General features: G+C 36.5%; 2 non-coding genes across 2 annotated transcripts; both read left to right on the top strand.

Moving 5' to 3' along the window:
- Positions 1–15,753: 15,753 nt before the first annotated feature.
- On the top strand, positions 15,754–17,674 carry LOC143262737 (small subunit ribosomal RNA). Its single transcript, XR_013036431.1, has one exon. It is a non-coding gene; the product is annotated as a small subunit ribosomal RNA (ribosomal RNA).
- Positions 17,675–19,007: 1,333 nt separating this feature from the next.
- LOC143262729 (5.8S ribosomal RNA) lies at positions 19,008–19,162 on the top strand. The gene has a single exon (XR_013036424.1). It is a non-coding gene; the product is annotated as a 5.8S ribosomal RNA (ribosomal RNA).
- Positions 19,163–20,000: the final 838 nt, after the last annotated feature.

The raw sequence follows: 20,000 nt of genomic DNA on the forward strand, positions 1-20,000 counted from the left end.
ACGCCGCTGGAAAAAAAAGCAATACGCCGCTGGTACGAACCAATACGCCGCTGGAAAAAAAAGCAATACGCCGCTGGTACGAAGCAATACGCCGCTGGTAAAAAAGCAATACGCCGCTGGTACGAACCAATACGCCGCTGGAAAAAAAAGCAATACGCCGCTGGTACGAAGCAATACGCCGCTGGTAAAAAAGCAATACGCCGCTGGTACGAACCAATACGCCGCTGGTACTTTGTAATAAGAATTACATTATAAGATAGAAAGCACTACGCCGCTGGACATAAAATCTCCATTATCCGAACGAAAGTAACACGCCGCTGGTACTTTATTTTATTATAATAATTTAATTATAAGACAGAAACCGCTGGTACTTGGTTGTAAAATCTCCATTATCCGAACGAAAGCAATACGCCGTTGGTACTTGGTTATAAAATTTTCATTACAAGCTAGAAAGCAATATGCCGCTGGTTATATTAATGTAATCTTATGGAAAGCATTACGCCGCTGGAACTTTGACCATTGCAATAATCGATCGGAAGCTATACACAGCAAGGAATACGAATATTATACCAAGAGATCGAAAACAATACGCTGTTCGGACGTTTTGACTAGCTGTCGCACAGTGCAGACGCGTCGACCCGTCGCTCCGCATTTCGAGCGCAATTTCAGTGGTTTTTCAGTTCAGAAAATTACAGAGAGTGTTTGGTTGTGTTGCAGGAGTCAAACTGAATGATTTGATGCATAAAGTTTAATTAAACTCCCATTAGTTTGCCGGGAAACATCGATTCTTCCGATCTAGAAAGAGACAGAGATAGACGATCCGCGTTATGTTAAATATTTCAAGGTTCCCGATTCCACAAAATTATAAAAAGTATACGGCTGTGTAGCAGGGATCAAAACGAGTAATTTCGTGTATAAAGTTTAATTAATATCCCATTAGTTTGCCGGGAAACATCGATTCTTCCGATCTAGAAAGAGACAGAGACAGTCGATCCGCGTTATGATAAATATTTCAAGGTTCCCAATTCCACAAAATTATAAAAAGTATACGGCTGTGTAGCGGGGATCAAAACGAGTAATTTCATGTATAAAGTTTAATTAATCTCCCAATAGTTTGCCGGGAAACATCGATTCTTCCGATCTAGAAAGAGACAGAGATAGACGATCCGCGTTATGTTAAATATTTCAAGGTTCCCGATTCCACAAAATTATAAAAAGTATACGGCTGTGTAGCGGGGATCAAAACGAGTAATTTCATGTATAAAGTTTAATTAATCTCCCAATAGTTTGCCGGGAAACATCGATTATTCCGATCTAGAAAGAGACAGAGACAGTCGATCCGCGTTATGTTAAATATTTCAAGGTTACCGATTCCATAAAATTATAAAAAGTATACGGCTGTGTAGCGGGGATCAAAACGAGTAATTTCATGTATAAAGTTTAATTAAACTCCCAATAGTTTGCCGGGAAACATCGATTATTCCGATCTAGAAAGAGACAGAGACAGTCGATCCGCGTTATGTTAAATATTTCAAGGTTCCCGATTCCACAAAATTATAAAAAGTATACGGCTGTGTAGCGGGGATCAAAACGAGTAATTTCGTGTATAAAGTTTAATTAAACTCCCATTAGTTTGCCGGGAAACATCGATTCTTCCGATCTAGAAAGAGACAGAGATAGACGATCCGCGTTATGTTAAATATTTCAAGGTTCCCGATTCCACAAAATTATAAAAAGTATACGGCTGTGTAGCGGGGATCAAAACGAGTAATTTCATGTATAAAGTTTAATTAATCTCCCAATAGTTTGCCGGGAAACATCGATTCTTCCGATCTAGAAAGAGACAGAGATAGACGATCCGCGTTATGTTAAATATTTCAAGGTTCCCGATTCCACAAAATTATAAAAAGTATACGGCTGTGTAGCGGGGATCAAAACGAGTAATTTCATGTATAAAGTTTAATTAATCTCCCAATAGTTTGCCGGGAAACATCGATTATTCCGATCTAGAAAGAGACAGAGACAGTCGATCCGCGTTATGTTAAATATTTCAAGGTTACCGATTCCATAAAATTATAAAAAGTATACGGCTGTGTAGCGGGGATCAAAACGAGTAATTTCATGTATAAAGTTTAATTAAACTCCCAATAGTTTGCCGGGAAACATCGATTATTCCGATCTAGAAAGAGACAGAGACAGTCGATCCGCGTTATGTTAAATATTTCAAGGTTCCCGATTCCACAAAATTATAAAAAGTATACGGCTGTGTAGCGGGGATCAAAACGAGTAATTTCGTGTATAAAGTTTAATTAAACTCCCAATAGTTTGCCGGGAAACATCGATTATTCCGATCTAGAAAGAGACAGAGACAGTCGATCCGCGTTATGTTAAATATTTCAAGGTTCCCGATTCCACAAAATTATAAAAAGTATACGGCTGTGTAGCGGGGATCAAAACGAGTAATTTCGTGTATAAAGTTTAATTAAACTCCCATTAGTTTGCCGGGAAACATCGATTCTTCCGATCTAGAAAGAGACAGAGATAGACGATCCGCGTTATGTTAAATATTTCAAGGTTCCCGATTCCACAAAATTATAAAAAGTATACGGCTGTGTAGCGGGGATCAAAACGAGTAATTTCATGTATAAAGTTTAATTAATCTCCCAATAGTTTGCCGGGAAACATCGATTATTCCGATCTAGAAAGAGACAGAGACAGTCGATCCGCGTTATGTTAAATATTTCAAGGTTACCGATTCCATAAAATTATAAAAAGTATACGGCTGTGTAGCGGGGATCAAAACGAGTAATTTCATGTATAAAGTTTAATTAAACTCCCAATAGTTTGCCAGGAAACATCGATTATTCCGATCTAGAAAGAGACAGAGACAGTCGATCCGCGTTATGTTAAATATTTCAAGGTTCCCGATTCCACAAAATTATAAAAAGTATACGGCTGTGTAGCGGGGATCAAAACGAGTAATTTCGTGTATAAAGTTTAATTAAACTCCCATTAGTTTGCCGGGAAACATCGATTCTTCCGATCTAGAAAGAGACAGAGACAGTCGATCCGCGTTATGATAAATATTGCAAGGTTCCCGATTCCACAAAATTATAAAAAGTATACGGCTGTGTAGCGGGGATCAAAACGAGTAATTTCGTGTATAAAGTTTAATTAATATCCCATTACTTTGCCGGGAAACATCAATACTTCGATCGCGCGAGAGAGACAGAGAAACGAACAGTCTTTTTTTCGATTTACGGCTAAAATAAATTTTTCTCATTTTATTCAATAACATATTCTTGCTTAGATAACTTTTTTACATAGGGATTAAGCATTTAGAACGATATAATGTTTAAAATAAGGGCACTTTACTCTTGACATTTTACGGTTTTTTCAATTTTCTGAAAAATCCTATCATTAGATTTTTTTAAAAATACGATATTCTTGCTTAGCTAACGTTTCTACATAGGGATTAAGCATTTAGAACGAAATCTAATGTCAGAAAATGGCACTTTACTCTTGACATTTTTCGGTTTTTTCAATTTTCTGGGAAATCCTATCATTAGATTTTTTTAAAAATACGATATTCTTGCTTAACTAACGTTTTTACATAGGGATTAAGCATTTAGAACGAAACCTAATGTAGGAAAATGGTACTTTACTCTTGATCGGTACGTTGGGACTTTGAAAATATTCGGGCGTACGCGGCGCGCTCGGCGCTTCGAACAGCTCCGGTGTCCCCATTATTTTCGATTTACGGCTAAAATAAATTTTTCTAATTTTTTTCAATAACATATTCCTGCTAAAATAACTTTTTTACATAGGGATTAAGCATTTAGAACGATACATTGTTTAAAATAAGGGCACTTTACTCTTGACATTTTACGGTTTTTTCAATTTTCTGAAAAATCCTATCATTAGATTTTTTTAAAAATACGATATTCTTGCTTAACTAACGTTTCTACATAGGGATTAAGCATTTAGAACGAAATCTAATGTCAGAAAATGGCACTTTACTCTTGACATTTTTCGGTTTTTTCAATTTTCTGGAAAATCCTATCATTAGATTTTTTTAAAAATACGATATTCTTGCTTAACTAACGTTTTTACATAGGGATTAAGCATTTAGAACGAAATCTAATGTAGGAAAATGGTACTTTACTCTTGATCGGTACGTTGGGACTTTGAAAATATTCGGGCGTTCCAATCGCTCGTCTGTTGCATCATAGCGCGTCTCGGCGCAATCGACCGATTCGCTCGATCCATTATTTTCGATTTACGGCTAAAATAAATTTTTCTAATTTCTTTCAATAACATATTCCTGCTTAAATAACTTTTTTACATAGGGATTAAGCATTTAGAACGATACATTGTTTAAAGTAAGGGCACTTTACTCTTGACATTTTACGGTTTTTTCAATTTTCTGAAAAATCCTATCATTAGATTTTTTTAAAAATACGATATTCTTGCTTAACTAACGTTTCTACATAGGGATTAAGCATTTAGAACGAAATCTAATGTCAGAAAATGGCACTTTACTCTTGACATTTTTCGGTTTTTTCAATTTTCTGGAAAATCCTATCATTAGATTTTTTTAAAAATACGATATTCTTGCTTAACTAACGTTTTTACATAGGGATTAAGCATTTAGAACGAAATCTAATGTAGGAAAATGGTACTTTACTCTTGATCGGTACGTTGGGACTTTGAAAATATTCGGGCGTTCCAATCGCTCGTCTGTTGCATCATAGCGCGTCTCGGCGCAATCGACCGATTCGCTCGATCCATTATTTTCGATTTACGGCTAAAATAAATTTTTCTAATTTTTTTCAATAACATATTCCTGCTAAAATAACTTTTTTACATAGGGATTAAGCATTTAGAACGATACATTGTTTAAAATAAGGGCACTTTACTCTTGACATTTTACGGTTTTTTCAATTTTCTGAAAAATCCTATCATTAGATTTTTTTAAAAATACGATATTCTTGCTTAACTAACGTTTCTACATAGGGATTAAGCATTTAGAACGAAATCTAATGTCAGAAAATGGCACTTTACTCTTGACATTTTTCGGTTTTTTCAATTTTCTGGAAAATCCTATCATTAGATTTTTTTTAAAATACGATATTCTTGCTTAACTAACGTTTTTACATAGGGATTAAGCATTTAGAACGAAATCTAATGTAGGAAAATGGTACTTTACTCTTGATCGGTACGTTGGGACTTTGAAAATATTCGGGCGTACGCGGCGCGCTCGGCGCTTCGAACAGCTCCGGTGTCCCCATTATTTTCGATTTACGGCTAAAATAAATTTTTCTAATTTTTTTCAAGAACATATTCCTGCTAAAATAACTTTTTTACATAGGGATTAAGCATTTAGAACGATACATTGTTTAAAATAAGGGCACTTTACTCTTGACATTTTACGGTTTTTTCAATTTTCTGAAAAATCCTATCATTAGATTTTTTTAAAAATACGATATTCTTGCTTAACTAACGTTTCTACATAGGGATTAAGCATTTAGAACGAAATCTAATGTCAGAAAATGGCACTTTACTCTTGACATTTTTCGGTTTTTTCAATTTTCTGGAAAATCCTATCATTAGATTTTTTTAAAAATACGATATTCTTGCTTAACTAACGTTTTTACATAGGGATTAAGCATTTAGAACGAAATCTAATGTAGGAAAATGGTACTTTACTCTTGATCGGTACGTTGGGACTTTGAAAATATTCGGGCGTTCCAATCGCTCGTCTGTTGCATCATAGCGCGTCTCGGCGCAATCGACCGATTCGCTCGATCCATTATTTTCGATTTACGGCTAAAATAAATTTTTCTAATTTTTTTCAATAACATATTCCTGCTTAAATAACTTTTTTACATAGGGATTAAGCATTTAGAACGATACATTGTTTAAAGTAAGGGCACTTTACTCTTGACATTTTACGGTTTTTTCAATTTTCTGAAAAATCCTATCATTAGATTTTTTTAAAAATACGATATTCTTGCTTAACTAACGTTTCTACATAGGGATTAAGCATTTAGAACGAAATCTAATGTCAGAAAATGGCACTTTACTCTTGACATTTTTCGGTTTTTTCAATTTTCTGGGAAATCCTATCATTAGATTTTTTTAAAAATACGATATTCTTGCTTAACTAACGTTTTTACATAGGGATTAAGCATTTAGAACGAAATCTAATGTAGGAAAATGGTACTTTACTCTTGATCGGTACGTTGGGACTTTGAAAATATTCGGGCGTTCCAATCGCTCGTCTGTTGCATCATAGCGCGTCTCGGCGCAATCGACCGATTCGCTCGATCCATTATTTTCGATTTACGGCTAAAATAAATTTTTCTAATTTTTTTCAATAACATATTCCTGCTTAAATAACTTTTTTACATAGGGATTAAGCATTTAGAACGATACATTGTTTAAAGTAAGGGCACTTTACTCTTGACATTTTACGGTTTTTTCAATTTTCTGAAAAATCCTATCATTAGATTTTTTTAAAAATACGATATTCTTGCTTAACTAACGTTTCTACATAGGGATTAAGCATTTAGAACGAAATCTAATGTCAGAAAATGGCACTTTACTCTTGACATTTTTCGGTTTTTTCAATTTTCTGGAAAATCCTATCATTAGATTTTTTTTAAAATACGATATTCTTGCTTAACTAACGTTTTTACATAGGGATTAAGCATTTAGAACGAAATCTAATGTAGGAAAATGGTACTTTACTCTTGATCGGTACGTTGGGACTTTGAAAATATTCGGGCGTACGCGGCGCGCTCGGCGCTTCGAACAGCTCCGGTGTCCCCATTATTTTCGATTTACGGCTAAAATAAATTTTTCTAATTTTTTTCAATAACATATTCCTGCTAAAATAACTTTTTTACATAGGGATTAAGCATTTAGAACGATACATTGTTTAAAATAAGGGCACTTTACTCTTGACATTTTACGGTTTTTTCAATTTTCTGAAAAATCCTATCATTAGATTTTTTTAAAAATACGATATTCTTGCTTAACTAACGTTTCTACATAGGGATTAAGCATTTAGAACGAAATCTAATGTCAGAAAATGGCACTTTACTCTTGACATTTTTCGGTTTTTTCAATTTTCTGGGAAATCCTATCATTAGATTTTTTTAAAAATACGATATTCTTGCTTAACTAACGTTTTTACATAGGGATTAAGCATTTAGAACGAAATCTAATGTAGGAAAATGGTACTTTACTCTTGATCGGTACGTTGGGACTTTGAAAATATTCGGGCGTTCCAATCGCTCGTCTGTTGCATCATAGCGCGTCTCGGCGCAATCGACCGATTCGCTCGATCCATTATTTTCGATTTACGGCTAAAATAAATTTTTCTAATTTTTTTCAATAACATATTCCTGCTTAAATAACTTTTTTACATAGGGATTAAGCATTTAGAACGATACATTGTTTAAAGTAAGGGCACTTTACTCTTGACATTTTACGGTTTTTTCAATTTTCTGAAAAATCCTATCATTAGATTTTTTTAAAAATACGATATTCTTGCTTAACTAACGTTTCTACATAGGGATTAAGCATTTAGAACGAAATCTAATGTCAGAAAATGGCACTTTACTCTTGACATTTTTCGGTTTTTTCAATTTTCTGGGAAATCCTATCATTAGATTTTTTTAAAAATACGATATTCTTGCTTAACTAACGTTTTTACATAGGGATTAAGCATTTAGAACGAAATCTAATGTAGGAAAATGGTACTTTACTCTTGATCGGTACGTTGGGACTTTGAAAATATTCGGGCGTTCCAATCGCTCGTCTGTTGCATCATAGCGCGTCTCGGCGCAATCGACCGATTCGCTCGATCCATTATTTTCGATTTACGGCTAAAATAAATTTTTCTAATTTTTTTCAATAACATATTCCTGCTTAAATAACTTTTTTACATAGGGATTAAGCATTTAGAACGATACATTGTTTAAAGTAAGGGCACTTTACTCTTGACATTTTACGGTTTTTTCAATTTTCTGAAAAATCCTATCATTAGATTTTTTTAAAAATACGATAATCTTGCTTAACTAACGTTTCTACATAGGGTTTAAGCATTTAGAACGAAATCTAATGTCAGAAAATGGCACTTTACTCTTGACATTTTTCGGTTTTTTCAATTTTCTGGAAAATCCTATCATTAGATTTTTTTTAAAATACGATATTCTTGCTTAACTAACGTTTTTACATAGGGATTAAGCATTTAGAACGAAATCTAATGTAGGAAAATGGTACTTTACTCTTGATCGGTACGTTGGGACTTTGAAAATATTCGGGCGTACGCGGCGCGCTCGGCGCTTCGAACAGCTCCGGTGTCCCCATTATTTTCGATTTACGGCTAAAATAAATTTTTCTAATTTTTTTCAATAACATATTCCTGCTAAAATAACTTTTTTACATAGGGATTAAGCATTTAGAACGATACATTGTTTAAAATAAGGGCACTTTACTCTTGACATTTTACGGTTTTTTCAATTTTCTGAAAAATCCTATCATTAGATTTTTTTAAAAATACGATATTCTTGCTTAACTAACGTTTCTACATAGGGATTAAGCATTTAGAACGAAATCTAATGTCAGAAAATGGCACTTTACTCTTGACATTTTTCGGTTTTTTCAATTTTCTGGAAAATCCTATCATTAGATTTTTTTAAAAATACGATATTCTTGCTTAACTAACGTTTTTACATAGGGATTAAGCATTTAGAACGAAATCTAATGTAGGAAAATGGTACTTTACTCTTGATCGGTACGTTGGGACTTTGAAAATATTCGGGCGTTCCAATCGCTCGTCTGTTGCATCATAGCGCGTCTCGGCGCAATCGACCGATTCGCTCGATCCATTATTTTCGATTTACGGCTAAAATAAATTTTTCTAATTTTTTTCAATAACATATTCCTGCTTAAATAACTTTTTTACATAGGGATTAAGCATTTAGAACGATACATTGTTTAAAGTAAGGGCACTTTACTCTTGACATTTTACGGTTTTTTCAATTTTCTGAAAAATCCTATCATTAGATTTTTTTAAAAATACGATATTCTTGCTTAACTAACGTTTCTACATAGGGATTAAGCATTTAGAACGAAATCTAATGTCAGAAAATGGCACTTTACTCTTGACATTTTACGGTTTTTTCAATTTTCTGAAAAATCCTATCATTAGATTTTTTTAAAAATACGATATTCTTGCTTAACTAACGTTTCTACATAGGGATTAAGCATTTAGAACGAAATCTAATGTCAGAAAATGGCACTTTACTCTTGACATTTTTCGGTTTTTTCAATTTTCTGGGAAATCCTATCATTAGATTTTTTTAAAAATACGATATTCTTGCTTAACTAACGTTTTTACATAGGGATTAAGCATTTAGAACGAAATCTAATGTAGGAAAATGGTACTTTACTCTTGATCGGTACGTTGGGACTTTGAAAATATTCGGGCGTTCCAATCGCTCGTCTGTTGCATCATAGCGCGTCTCGGCGCAATCGACCGATTCGCTCGATCCATTATTTTCGATTTACGGCTAAAATAAATTTTTCTAATTTCTTTCAATAACATATTCCTGCTTAAATAACTTTTTTACATAGGGATTAAGCATTTAGAACGATACATTGTTTAAAATAAGGGCACTTTACTCTTGACATTTTACGGTTTTTTCAATTTTCTGAAAAATCCTATCATTAGATTTTTTTAAAAATACGATATTCTTGCTTAGCTAACGTTTCTACATAGGGATTAAGCATTTAGAACGAAATCTAATGTCAGAAAATGGCACTTTACTCTTGACATTTTTCGGTTTTTTCAATTTTCTGGAAAATCCTATCATTAGATTTTTTTAAAAATACGATATTCTTGCTTAACTAACGTTTTTACATAGGGATTAAGCATTTAGAACGAAATCTAATGTAGGAAAATGGTACTTTACTCTTGATCGGTACGTTGGGACTTTGAAAATATTCGGGCGTTCCAATCGCTCGTCTGTTGCATCATAGCGCGTCTCGGCGCAATCGACCGATTCGCTCGATCCATTATTTTCGATTTACGGCTAAAATAAATTTTTCTAATTTTTTTCAATAACATATTCCTGCTTAAATAACTTTTTTACATAGGGATTAAGCATTTAGAACGATACATTGTTTAAAGTAAGGGCACTTTACTCTTGACATTTTACGGTTTTTTCAATTTTCTGAAAAATCCTATCATTAGATTTTTTTAAAAATACGATAATCTTGCTTAACTAACGTTTCTACATAGGGATTAAGCATTTAGAACGAAATCTAATGTCAGAAAATGGCACTTTACTCTTGACATTTTTCGGTTTTTTCAATTTTCTGGAAAATCCTATCATTAGATTTTTTTTAAAATACGATATTCTTGCTTAACTAACGTTTTTACATAGGGATTAAGCATTTAGAACGAAATCTAATGTAGGAAAATGGTACTTTACTCTTGATCGGTACGTTGGGACTTTGAAAATATTCGGGCGTACGCGGCGCGCTCGGCGCTTCGAACAGCTCCGGTGTCCCCATTATTTTCGATTTACGGCTAAAATAAATTTTTCTAATTTTTTTCAATAACATATTCCTGCTAAAATAACTTTTTTACATAGGGATTAAGCATTTAGAACGATACATTGTTTAAAATAAGGGCACTTTACTCTTGACATTTTACGGTTTTTTCAATTTTCTGAAAAATCCTATCATTAGATTTTTTTAAAAATACGATATTCTTGCTTAACTAACGTTTCTACATAGGGATTAAGCATTTAGAACGAAATCTAATGTCAGAAAATGGCACTTTACTCTTGACATTTTTCGGTTTTTTCAATTTTCTGGAAAATCCTATCATTAGATTTTTTTAAAAATACGATATTCTTGCTTAACTAACGTTTTTACATAGGGATTAAGCATTTAGAACGAAATCTAATGTAGGAAAATGGTACTTTACTCTTGATCGGTACGTTGGGACTTTGAAAATATTCGGGCGTTCCAATCGCTCGTCTGTTGCATCATAGCGCGTCTCGGCGCAATCGACCGATTCGCTCGATCCATTATTTTCGATTTACGGCTAAAATAAATTTTTCTAATTTTTTTCAATAACATATTCCTGCTTAAATAACTTTTTTACATAGGGATTAAGCATTTAGAACGATACATTGTTTAAAGTAAGGGCACTTTACTCTTGACATTTTACGGTTTTTTCAATTTTCTGAAAAATCCTATCATTAGATTTTTTTAAAAATACGATAATCTTGCTTAACTAACGTTTCTACATAGGGATTAAGCATTTAGAACGAAATCTAATGTCAGAAAATGGCACTTTACTCTTGACATTTTTCGGTTTTTTCAATTTTCTGGAAAATCCTATCATTAGATTTTTTTTAAAATACGATATTCTTGCTTAACTAACGTTTTTACATAGGGATTAAGCATTTAGAACGAAATCTAATGTAGGAAAATGGTACTTTACTCTTGATCGGTACGTTGGGACTTTGAAAATATTCGGGCGTACGCGGCGCGCTCGGCGCTTCGAACAGCTCCGGTGTCCCCATTATTTTCGATTTACGGCTAAAATAAATTTTTCTAATTTTTTTCAATAACATATTCCTGCTAAAATAACTTTTTTACATAGGGATTAAGCATTTAGAACGATACATTGTTTAAAATAAGGGCACTTTACTCTTGACATTTTACGGTTTTTTCAATTTTCTGAAAAATCCTATCATTAGATTTTTTTAAAAATACGATATTCTTGCTTAACTAACGTTTCTACATAGGGATTAAGCATTTAGAACGAAATCTAATGTCAGAAAATGGCACTTTACTCTTGACATTTTTCGGTTTTTTCAATTTTCTGGAAAATCCTATCATTAGATTTTTTTAAAAATACGATATTCTTGCTTAACTAACGTTTTTACATAGGGATTAAGCATTTAGAACGAAATCTAATGTAGGAAAATGGTACTTTACTCTTGATCGGTACGTTGGGACTTTGAAAATATTCGGGCGTTCCAATCGCTCGTCTGTTGCATCATAGCGCGTCTCGGCGCAATCGACCGATTCGCTCGATCCATTATTTTCGATTTACGGCTAAAATAAATTTTTCTAATTTTTTTCAATAACATATTCCTGCTTAAATAACTTTTTTACATAGGGATTAAGCATTTAGAACGATACATTGTTTAAAGTAAGGGCACTTTACTCTTGACATTTTACGGTTTTTTCAATTTTCTGAAAAATCCTATCATTAGATTTTTTTAAAAATACGATAATCTTGCTTAACTAACGTTTCTACATAGGGATTAAGCATTTAGAACGAAATCTAATGTCAGAAAATGGCACTTTACTCTTGACATTTTTCGGTTTTTTCAATTTTCTGGAAAATCCTATCATTAGATTTTTTTTAAAATACGATATTCTTGCTTAACTAACGTTTTTACATAGGGATTAAGCATTTAGAACGAAATCTAATGTAGGAAAATGGTACTTTACTCTTGATCGGTACGTTGGGACTTTGAAAATATTCGGGCGTACGCGGCGCGCTCGGCGCTTCGAACAGCTCCGGTGTCCCCATTATTTTCGATTTACGGCTAAAATAAATTTTTCTAATTTTTTTCAATAACATATTCCTGCTAAAATAACTTTTTTACATAGGGATTAAGCATTTAGAACGATACATTGTTTAAAATAAGGGCACTTTACTCTTGACATTTTACGGTTTTTTCAATTTTCTGAAAAATCCTATCATTAGATTTTTTTAAAAATACGATATTCTTGCTTAACTAACGTTTCTACATAGGGATTAAGCATTTAGAACGAAATCTAATGTCAGAAAATGGCACTTTACTCTTGACATTTTTCGGTTTTTTCAATTTTCTGGAAAATCCTATCATTAGATTTTTTTAAAAATACGATATTCTTGCTTAACTAACGTTTTTACATAGGGATTAAGCATTTAGAACGAAATCTAATGTAGGAAAATGGTACTTTACTCTTGATCGGTACGTTGGGACTTTGAAAATATTCGGGCGTTCCAATCGCTCGTCTGTTGCATCATAGCGCGTCTCGGCGCAATCGACCGATTCGCTCGATCCATTATTTTCGATTTACGGCTAAAATAAATTTTTCTAATTTTTTTCAATAACATATTCCTGCTTAAATAACTTTTTTACATAGGGATTAAGCATTTAGAACGATACATTGTTTAAAGTAAGGGCACTTTACTCTTGACATTTTACGGTTTTTTCAATTTTCTGAAAAATCCTATCATTAGATTTTTTTAAAAATACGATATTCTTGCTTAACTAACGTTTCTACATAGGGATTAAGCATTTAGAACGAAATCTAATGTCAGAAAATGGCACTTTACTCTTGACATTTTTCGGTTTTTTCAATTTTCTGGGAAATCCTATCATTAGATTTTTTTAAAAATACGATATTCTTGCTTAACTAACGTTTTTACATAGGGATTAAGCATTTAGAACGAAACCTAATGTAGGAAAATGGTACTTTACTCTTGATCGGTACGTTGGGACTTTGAAAATATTCGGGCGTACGCGGCGCGCTCGGCGCTTCGAACAGCTCCGGTGTCCCCATTATTTTCGATTTACGGCTAAAATAAATTTTTCTAATTTTTTTCAATAACATATTCCTGCTAAAATAACTTTTTTACATAGGGATTAAGCATTTAGAACGATACATTGTTTAAAATAAGGGCACTTTACTCTTGACATTTTACGGTTTTTTCAATTTTCTGAAAAATCCTATCATTAGATTTTTTTAAAAATACGATATTCTTGCTTAACTAACGTTTCTACATAGGGATTAAGCATTTAGAACGAAATCTAATGTCAGAAAATGGCACTTTACTCTTGACATTTTTCGGTTTTTTCAATTTTCTGGAAAATCCTATCATTAGATTTTTTTAAAAATACGATATTCTTGCTTAACTAACGTTTTTACATAGGGATTAAGCATTTAGAACGAAATCTAATGTAGGAAAATGGTACTTTACTCTTGATCGGTACGTTGGGACTTAGAAAATATTCGGCCGTACGCGGCGCGTCTCGGCGCTTCGAACAGCTCCGGTGTCCCCATTATTTTCGATTTACGGCTAAAATAAATTTTTCTAATTTTTTTCAATTACATATTCTTGCTTAGATAACTTTTTTACATAGGGATTAAGCATTTAGAACGACATATTGTTTAAAATAATGGTACTTTACTCTTGTGATTTTTCGGTTTTTTTTGATTATTTTGAAAAATAAATTTTTGTAATTTTTTTAAATACGATATTCGTGATCAGTGAACGATTTCACATATGGATTAAGCATTTAGAATCGTGCGGAAGCGTTATTAAAAAAGTTTACTCGATGCGATGGGACTTTGAAAAGTTTGTGAAAATTTTCATATTGGGAAAAAATGTGTAATTTTTTGTCTAGTTTACGGTAATGTAATTTATTTTAATGTTTACTATAAATTTTTTTTTCGTTCGTTCACGCGCTATGTTACAACAGCACGGCCGGGCGGTCTGTTGCCGCGGCGGTTTACACTCATAAGCGCGCGTGCTATTCGGCCGGCGGCGCCGGCGTCCTTGCCGGCCGTTCGGTATCTATAAGAGATACACGGTCCGTGCGAGGCGGACGGAGCAGAGCGGGTTTTGGGCCAATTCTACGATCTCGGTCGAGAAGCTGTCTCAGAGCTCCTTCGGGGCTTCGGTCCTGACTGTTTCGTGCCGTTTACGTTACGGACTTTTCTCCACACAGCGTGGCCACGGGTCGGTGTCTTTGACCGAATGGCCCATATGTGGCAAGCCCTACGGGGTTGGTTACCCGTATGCACTTTGTATGTATACTCGTACTCACTGAGCAATCGACTCTTCTGTCCGAGCGATGGAAAAATTTTTTAAAATGCATCTGTAAGATTTGGAAGCAAATCGTACCAATTGAAAACTGTGGCTAAAATGAATAGCCCAGTGGAGAGAGAAAACTATCAAAAAACTGATTTTTTAAATCAAGAGGTGTCAGAAATCGAAATGCCTAGCGCGAGCGGAAGAACACGCTTTCTCGCCAGTCCAGCATGTGTCCTGTCCGTTCTTCCTCGGCTTGCCGATTTTGCCCAGATCAGAGGTTTCGTGCTTCCGGCGGTCAGAAGATCAGTGTGAGCGTACGCGCTTCCACGACTATGGCATCACCCATGTACTTTTTCCTTTGAATATATTTGAGTACATAAAAAATATTAAAACATATAGAGAGAACTGTGTCTTGGATCTTAAAAATTTGTCAATAGCGATGATATATTATTACTTAACTTGAAGTATTTGTACGTTTTAGCTGGGACGTACATTTATCTTACAAGATGTTAATAGCGAGACTCTTGAAGATAAAATTATCTTGTGATTTTATGAAGGCAAAGATAGAAACGTACGAAGCTGGCGTACGTAGAAAAATGTGATTTTATGATAGAACAAAAATATAATACGTACGTTTTTGGGCGTACGGTAAAATATCTGTATGGTAGAAAAATGAAAGAAATTGAGCGTTAAAGAAGATATGTTACAAGCGCGGAATGTGGCAAAACTTGTACATATTTGAAAGAGAAAAGTGGTGTGTCGACCTGACATATATATATGAAACAGGCGACGATGGAAAAGGATTTAAATTTTGTCCATTTTATATATACATATTGTATAGTTCCCTGGTTGATCCTGCCAGTAGTCATATGCTTGTCTCAAAGATTAAGCCATGCATGTCTCAGTACATGCCGTATTAAGGTGAAACCGCGAATGGCTCATTAAATCAGTTATGGTTTCTTAGATCGTACTAAAATTTACTTGGATAACTGTGGTAATTCTAGAGCTAATACATGCAAAACAGAGTTCCGACCAGAGATGGTAGGAACGCTTTTATTAGATCAAAACCAATCGGTGGCGGGTGTTTACACTCGTCCATCGTTTGCTTTGGTGACTCTGAATAACTTTGTGCTGATCGCATGGTCTTATAGCACCGGCGACGCATCTTTCAAATGTCTGCCTTATCAACTGTCGATGGTAGGTTCTGCGCCTACCATGGTTGTAACGGGTAACGGGGAATCAGGGTTCGATTCCGGAGAGGGAGCCTGAGAAACGGCTACCACATCCAAGGAAGGCAGCAGGCGCGCAAATTACCCACTCCCGGCACGGGGAGGTAGTGACGAAAAATAACGATACGGGACTCATCCGAGGCCCCGTAATCGGAATGAGTACACTTTAAATCCTTTAACGAGGATCCATTGGAGGGCAAGTCTGGTGCCAGCAGCCGCGGTAATTCCAGCTCCAATAGCGTATATTAAAGTTGTTGCGGTTAAAAAGCTCGTAGTTGAATCTGTGTGTCACAGTGTCGGTTCATCGCTCGCGGTGTTTAACTGGCATTATGTGGTACGTCCTACCGGTGGGCTTTGCTCTTCACGGGGCGGTCCAACTAATATCCCATCGCGGTGCTCTTCACTGAGTGTCGAGGTGGGCCGGTACGTTTACTTTGAACAAATTAGAGTGCTCAAAGCAGGCTACCTTCGCCTGAATACTGTGTGCATGGAATAATGGAATAGGACCTCGGTTCTATTTTGTTGGTTTTCGGAACCCCGAGGTAATGATTAATAGGGACAGATGGGGGCATTCGTATTGCGACGTTAGAGGTGAAATTCTTGGATCGTCGCAAGACGGACAGAAGCGAAAGCATTTGCCAAAAATGTTTTCATTAATCAAGAACGAAAGTTAGAGGTTCGAAGGCGATCAGATACCGCCCTAGTTCTAACCATAAACGATGCCAGCTAGCGATCCGCCGAAGTTCCTACGATGACTCGGCGGGCAGCTTCCGGGAAACCAAAGCTTTTGGGTTCCGGGGGAAGTATGGTTGCAAAGCTGAAACTTAAAGGAATTGACGGAAGGGCACCACCAGGAGTGGAGCCTGCGGCTTAATTTGACTCAACACGGGAAACCTCACCAGGCCCGGACACCGGAAGGATTGACAGATTGATAGCTCTTTCTTGATTCGGTGGGTGGTGGTGCATGGCCGTTCTTAGTTGGTGGAGCGATTTGTCTGGTTAATTCCGATAACGAACGAGACTCTAGCCTGCTAAATAGACGTAATTATGGTATCTCGAAGGCTCTCGGCTTCTGCCGGTGGGGTTTTTACTACCAACGTACAAACAAATCTTCTTAGAGGGACAGGCGGCTTCTAGCCGCACGAGATTGAGCAATAACAGGTCTGTGATGCCCTTAGATGTTCTGGGCCGCACGCGCGCTACACTGAAGGAATCAGCGTGTGTTCCCTGGCCGAAAGGCCCGGGTAACCCGCTGAACCTCCTTCGTGCTAGGGATTGGGGCTTGCAATTATTCCCCATGAACGAGGAATTCCCAGTAAGCGCGAGTCATAAGCTCGCGTTGATTACGTCCCTGCCCTTTGTACACACCGCCCGTCGCTACTACCGATTGAATGATTTAGTGAGGTCTTCGGACTGGTGCGCGGCAATGTTTCGGCATTGCCGATGATGCCGGGAAGATGACCAAACTTGATTATTTAGAGGAAGTAAAAGTCGTAACAAGGTTTCCGTAGGTGAACCTGCGGAAGGATCATTACAATGTTCCAATATATCTCAAAGAGAGAGGAGAGGAGGAGAGAAAATGAATTCGATTAGTTTGTGGATAAGAATTCATATAAAAAAAAAAGATATTGTTGAGCCCGCCAGATCATTCGTGCGTGATTTACACGGCCAGACGTGTGTACTACACGTATTAGGCCTTTGATCTGCGTTGCGTAGGCCACAACAAATCTTTCAAAGAGAGAGAGATATATGTGTTGTTGGGGTTTGTGATTATGAAGGTGCCCCAACGCACAAAAATATATAAAAATGTACAAAGTTGGGATGTGGTGTGGTGGAGAAGAGTTGGGCCCGACCAGATCATTCGTGCGTGATTTACACGGCAGACGTGTGTACTACACGTATTAGGCCTTTGATCTGCGTTGCGTAGGCCATCTTCCTTCCAAGACACACACGTGTTGGGGTTTGTGTGATTTTATGATAGTGCCCCAACACGGAAAAATAAGCGTACGAGAAGAGTTGGGCCCGACCAGATCATTCGTGCGTGATTTATACACGGCCAGACGCGTATTATATTACACGTATTAGGCCTTTGATCTGCGTTGCGTAGGCCATCTTCTCGATAGAGAGAAAGCCAATGTATTCTTTTTTCTTTCTTTACACACACACACACACACAGTTGTAGTAGGACAGGGAGGGATGCGAGCGTGCTAATCACGCTTCCTCAAGTCTTCGCTGTGGTGTAAAAAAAAAAAGAAAAAAAGGAATCGTTGGGAAAGTCCAAAGGACGAAAATATCGGGCAGTCTGAAGATAACTTAATGCTCGTTTACATTGGTATCAAGAGAGACCGGCTTGTGTAGCTCGTTTCAATGCTGTGTCGTTGTCATTGACACCCTACTCTGTTGCGCGCTAGTGGCAGCATGAGCGTGGGACGTATATATATATGACACCCAGCTAGAGCCGGCCGTGAGTCCGTCCGGTGTAAATAACGACGAAAGGAGAGAGAAACTTTTCGAATCCAGTATCGGGTTGATAATTGTCCAGTTTGAATATCCATATCCCCGTCGTTTTTGGAGGTGATATACTCTCTGTGTTTCTTCGATAGAAGGCTTTTCAATGTTCTATTCGCTCCGACCGTCGAACTTGCAAGAAAACAGTGGTTTTGGATTTGCTCGTACATATATATATATGGTTTCGACGGAAATATCTCGTTCTTTAAGGGACAATTATGTCGTTGTACGACGACTCCCGAATCTCCTTCGCGCGCTGGTTGGAGCTCTTCGGGTATCGGTTTGTTCCGAAATATAACACAAAAATGTGGTGGATAGCAAATACACATTATATATATGAGAGAATAAAAGGGAAAAATTACCCTGAACGGTGGATCACTTGGCTCGTGGGTCGATGAAGAACGCAGCTAATTGCGCGTCAACGTGTGAACTGCAGGACACATGAACATCGACATTTCGAACGCACATTGCGGTCCACGGATACAATTCCTGGACCACGCCTGGCTGAGGGTCGTTTACGTACTTATAAACTGCTTGCGTTGATGGCACTTGTTGCCTATATACGTACGAGCGAATGATGGGCGCTTCGTCGGCGTTTGTCGCGGTCCTATGAATATTGAGAAATTTTACGTACGTCTAACAGTCTTCGAGAGAGATGGAAATCGTGTTCGAACTAGCGTGAGTGTGGAAGGCGGTGTCGTGTGTCGTATATGTTTTATATACGTCCGCCCGTCTGAAACACCGCTTCGAAGCGGTGACAAAATCTTTTTCGGGACGATTCGTATCCGTAGAACTATCGAGATTTCACTGGTACATTTTCAACGCGCTCCCGACGTCGCCTGAAATGAAACGAGATGGGTTTAACCCACGAAAGCGTACTACACGAGTCTGTCCTATGTGAAGACTGTGTACAGAGATCGAACGAACGCATGAAAGAAATTGAACGAAAGAACACATAACCCGCAAAAATATAGAGTAGAATTGTGACCGTTGCTTCGAATTTGAATTTATATGTATATATATATCATAGCCCCAGGGAGTGGAACCTATGAGTGTGGAAGGATGTCTCTTACCGTTATGTTGCCAGAGGAAAAAAAGTCTCTCTCTTCGTACGACACATTTGTGTACGAATTGTATCGATGGCTATATAGATCCGATGTTGCACATATTCTGAGTAAAGAACACCCCACCCGGGTTACCGTCCTAAAACTCTTCTATTGGTGTGGCTATGATGTGTGTGTCAACGCAATCGCGAGTCTGGTTCTACGGGAAAACCGTTTGTCGGTCGCCCCATATATCTTTTTGTTCTCTTCAAATGATCGAATAGCGAAACCGCACGAGATCAATCGGTC

Source organism: Megalopta genalis, unplaced genomic scaffold (assembly GCF_051020955.1).
Source record: "Megalopta genalis isolate 19385.01 unplaced genomic scaffold, iyMegGena1_principal scaffold0218, whole genome shotgun sequence".
NCBI lineage: Eukaryota > Metazoa > Arthropoda > Insecta > Hymenoptera > Halictidae > Megalopta > Megalopta genalis.